The following is a 5,341-nucleotide window of genomic DNA, read 5'->3' as shown; positions in this document are numbered from 1 at the left end:
AGGTCAACAACTAAAATGGACTGGGTCAGTGTGGAAAGGAGGGGGGCACCAAGATTGGTCAGTGCTTAGGGCACCAGTGAGCCTTAATCCGCCCCTGCATATATATATATATATATATATATTATATATTATATATATATAAGCCGGTGCGTATACGCATACACGCGCATATACACGCGTGTAGTACAAGCTGCGGACCTCCTACGGAAACAATGGCCGCCGGCGAACGAACGCAACGATGCAACGTAAATGCACTTACAGCGCGCGCTCGCATCTCGCTAATGCGGTGCAGAGCAAATATTGCGAGAGAAGCCAACGCTACGTGGAGGCGAGCCATTATTGCAGGTGTGTGTGTGCGTGGCTACGAACACCCCCGCGCATTTACGTCGCTACTGTAAACAATTCTACTTAGGATAATGAGTCGTGGTACTTATCACACTGTTATACGCTTGCGAACACCTTCGCGGAAGCTACTAGATCTCAAAGAAATTATTAAGCAAACGAAATGCAAACATGCGCACGCCAGCGTAGTTAGAATCTAGTGTGTGCATGAGATGAGAAGGTTGGGAGGTTGGGAGGGGGGAACGGAGGACGATACGGCCGATCGAGGAAGGTGGAGAAGAATCATAAACAGTGAGGTCAGCCCCTAGCTGACGTCTCAGCGTGGACCTCTGCGAGAGACTACGACAAAGAAGAAGAAGAAGAAGAAGAAGAAGAAGAAGAAGTGTACATGCGGGACGGTGCCGGTCGGGCAGGCGGGCTGTGTGTGCGTGTGTGTGCGCGCGCGGGTGGGCGGGCGTCAGCGGGCGCGCTTGTGTTAGTGTAGTTGGTAAAGCAAAACGAACCGGCCCCTCACGAAAAGTACGGCTGCTGCTGCTCTTGAGTCGGTCTAGTTATCGACATGCAGCTTTTTCGCCCACTTCTCTTCTCGATAAGAAACCAGGAGTGAGGCTGGCTGGCTACGACAGTGTTATAGTGGACAGAGATGACTGTCCGGTGTTCGAATTTGAAAATGGACTTCAATGTATCTGTCATGTGAGTCCGAAGAACGGTAAACAACACACACACACACACACACACACACACACACACACACACACACACACACACACACACACACACACACACACATGCCCCCCCACACACACACAGAAGGAGTGTGACTTCAATAAACAAGGGAAATTCGTCATTTACTAGCCTTATAATACCTACGATTTACTACGCGTAACTCATCTAACTTGAGCTCAAATCGTACACAGTACATTCGCCTAGCATCGTGCGAAATTGTTTCCTCGTATACACCCGCAATCCGGATATACAGACTAAAACGTACGACACGATTTTCCATTCTGTTGCCAGCAAACTCGATGCATTCAGAGCCTTATTTAAAACAAAAGGCAGCTACTAACGCTCGGCGATGCGGTGTGGCTCGCTGGGAGATTGCTGCTGATTGCGGTGGGCGTGCGTGCGTGGGGGGCATACCAGCTGTATGCCGGTATGCCGGTATGCCGGTATGTAGCTGTATGCCGGGTCAAAGGTTATCTCGCCGAGTGTTGCGTCGATGTCCAATCTCCCAGCGAGTCACACCGCATCGCCGAGCGTTAGTAGCTGCCTTTTGTTTCAAATAAGGCTCTGAACGCATCGAGTTTGCTGGCAACAGAATGGAAAATCGTGTCGTACGCTTTAGTCTGTATCTCCGGATTGCGGGTGTATACAAGGAAACGTTTTCGCACGATGCTAGGCGAATGTACTGTGTACGATTTGAGCTCAAGTTGAATGAGTTACGCATAGTAAATCGTAGGTATTATAAGGCTAGAAAATGACGAATTTCCCTTGTTTATTGAAGTCACACTCCTTCCCTATTATCTACTCCTGATATATATATATACAGTGCCGGATTAACCATTAAGCAGACTAAGCACGTGCTTAGGGCACCAGGGCCAAAGGGGGCACCACAAAGTTGGGAAAAGGGTGAAAAGAAAAAAAGAAAAATAAAGATTTGTACTTCCCAGGTGTACCACAAGGGGCCCCCAACAATACAATACAATACAAGGGGCCCCTAATGCCACCCAACAAGGTGCTAATTCCCAATTATCAGAAAGTGAAAGATACTCAAAGACTTGTCAGACACTTATTGATGCTTATCCAGATGACATGAACAACACTTTGTCTACAGAGCTTCAGCAGTTCCATTCATATGTTCTTCATAAGTTTAAAACAACCAAGAAACATCTTTCACTCCCATGGAACTTTACAACACAATTACAGAAGACAAACTAGAGAGTGCCTTTCCAAATGTTGAAATTGCCTTAAGAATATTTTTAACATTAATGGTCACCAACTGCACAACAGAGAGGTCTTTCTCACAACTGAAACGTGTAAAAAAACAAATAGATTGACTGGTAGTCAGAATGAAGGTGTACATGCATGTACGCTCAAAATTGCCTCAAATACCATCTCCTGCGATCTACATTTGTAAAAATTCTCTGGGGGAAGGACCCCCATACCCGCCGCTGTTATCCAGCCTACCGCCTTAGAAATCGCAGGTAACAGTAAATTTTGTACTGCGCGGAAACACGTGACATTGATATACTGGTCAGTAACGATCAACAACTAAAGGACTAGGTCAGTGTCGAAAGGAGCGGGTGAAAAACTAAGGACACCAAATTGTCAGTGATAGAAGCACCCCATGAGCTTAATAACCGCCGCCTGCATATATAGTAAATACGTAACATATATAATATATTAATAATAGGTATATATATACGTTAGAGCCGTGCGTAACCAGGAGACACCGCATATAGCACGGAGCGCGTGAGTAACAACTTAGCGAACCCTCCTACACCGAAACCAAGGTGGCCGCCGGCGCAGAACGAACGGCGGACCAACAGAGTGGCAACGTAAAGTCACATCTACAGGGAGAGCGCGCGGCGTCGCATACTCGGGCAATGAGGCGGGGTGCAGAGCAAATATTACGCGAAGAAGCCAAAACGAGCTACCGGGGTGAAGCACCATATGCAGTTTCGCGTGGCACGAACAACCCCGCGCGCATGTACATCGCTACTGAAACAATTAACTAACACTATAGCGCATAATGAGGTCGACTTAGCCACAAGCTATATACCTTGCGAAACCAACCTTCGCAGAAAGCTACTAGATCCAAAGAAATTAATAAGCAAACGAAAATGCAAACATGCGCTACGCCAGCGTAGTTAGAAATCATGTGTCATGAAATATGAGAGAGGTTGGAGTTGGAGGGGAACCGAGGACGAACGGCCGATCGAGGAAGTGAGAAGAATCATAAACAGTGAGGTCAGCCACCTAGCTGACTCGCAGCGTGACCTCTGCGAGAAGACACACAAAGAAGAAGAAGAAGAAGGAAAAGATAGAAGAAGAAGAAGCTTACATGCGCGCGACGGTGCGGTCGGGTCAGGGGCCTGTGTTGCGTGTGGTGCGCGCGCGTGTGGGCGGGCGCGTCAAGCGGGCGCAGCTTGAATGTTATGTATTTGGTAAAAGCAAAACGCAACCGCCCCCACGAAAAGTACGCTCTGCGCTCTAGACGTCTAGTTCGACTAGCACTTCGCGCCAACTTCCTCTCGATAAGAAACCAGAATAGCTGGACTGTCTACGAACAGTGTTCTAGTGGACAGAAGATGAACTGTACCGGTGTCGAATTGAAAAATGGGACTTCAATGTAATCGTCATGTAGTCCGAAGAACGTAAAACAACACACACTTGCGGCCACACACACACACACACACACACACACACAATTTTCACCCACACACACACATCAACCACACATCCACACTACGGGTAACCACACACACACGCACGCGCGCGCGCGCACGCACGCACGCACGCACGCACGCACACACACACACACACGTACGCACGCACACACACATGTATATATATATCGTTTACTTTTCTGATATATATATATATGTATTTATTTATTTACTTCTATCTAGCATGTAGTGCAGTCAGGAGTACATAAATATTCATGTACTCCTGGCGCAGTAGCATATAGTACAGAGTATGTTGTCATGGTAATAAAGAAAATGTATTCATTTACTGATAACATCAGGTTTGGAATTTTTAATTTTCGGCAACCTGACAGTAATCGTTGCAATACTTACCTCTTAATAATCCATAAATAATTCGAGTGACTGACCGAGAAAACCAGTCGATCGTTCAGACGTCGATCGTCAGATGAATCTCAACCACATTTCCTATTCGTCGAATGAAACTCACGTACATGCGTGCCGATCTAGTGATACACCTAGAGATCGGGGTACGAAGGACGCGTGACAGATAATTCATTATGTGAATTATCGATCGATCGTACGAGCAACGTCGCGAGTACAGTTAGTGTGGGGTTGCTGTAACACAGGCGAACTTATTATAAACAGCTGATGCTTCGAATCGCTCCGGATTTCACAAACGCACGAAAAAGGACAAATACCACAGCCGATGGCAGGGCCGTAGGCTGAGCAAATTCCTAGGAGAGGGGGTGGGCAAAATTTCATGACTCAACTGTGTAATGATGATCGAGCGACGGGCGCAGCTCTTGATCGATGTCCATAGTGTGGTAGGGGTGGGTCTGAGACAAGGCTTTCACGGATAAGTGACCAAAAAATCACGTTAGGGTTATTTACGATTATTAACTAAGCTTATTGTTTTGTGCTCCAAAATCTAGGGGGCAGCTGCCTCCCTTGCCCCCCAGAGGCTATGGCCCTGGACAGGCTGGGCCTATAGATTGATCATTGCTGGGCGTAGATGGCATCTATGCTCATCAACGGCACAATTCGCAACGATGGCCATCGACCCGGCACAGAACCGAAGCGTTCAATATTGAGCCGCGGCATTAAACCGCACCCTCTATATATTGACCATGCGTATTAGTGCCAGCACTCATTCGCCGTGCATACAAATATTCCTAATAACGACCGATAAACATGATTAGTCATGTTCAAATATATTCATGTATGTGTGTGTGGCAAATGTAGAAACTAGGCCACAAACGAACAAAAACGTCATAACATATCTATATATCCATCTACCTATTCATTCATTCATTCATTCATTCATTCATCCCATCCCATCCCGTCCCGTCCCGTCCCGTCCCGTCCCGTCCCGTCCCATCCCGTCCCATCCCATCCCATCCCATCCCATCTCATCCCATCCATCCACCATGCATCCATGCATCCATGCATCCATGCATCCATGCATCAATGCATCCATGCATCCATGCATCCATGCATCCATGCATCCATGCATCCATGCATCCATCCATCCATCCACGCATGCATGCATGCATGCATCCATCCATACTACC

The sequence above is a fragment of the Priapulus caudatus genome, unplaced genomic scaffold (genome assembly GCF_000485595.1).
Source record: "Priapulus caudatus unplaced genomic scaffold, Priapulus_caudatus-5.0.1 Scaffold95, whole genome shotgun sequence".
In the NCBI taxonomy this organism is placed as follows: Eukaryota; Metazoa; Priapulida; class Priapulimorpha; order Priapulimorphida; family Priapulidae; genus Priapulus; species Priapulus caudatus.
This window is presented reverse-complemented; position numbering follows the sequence as displayed.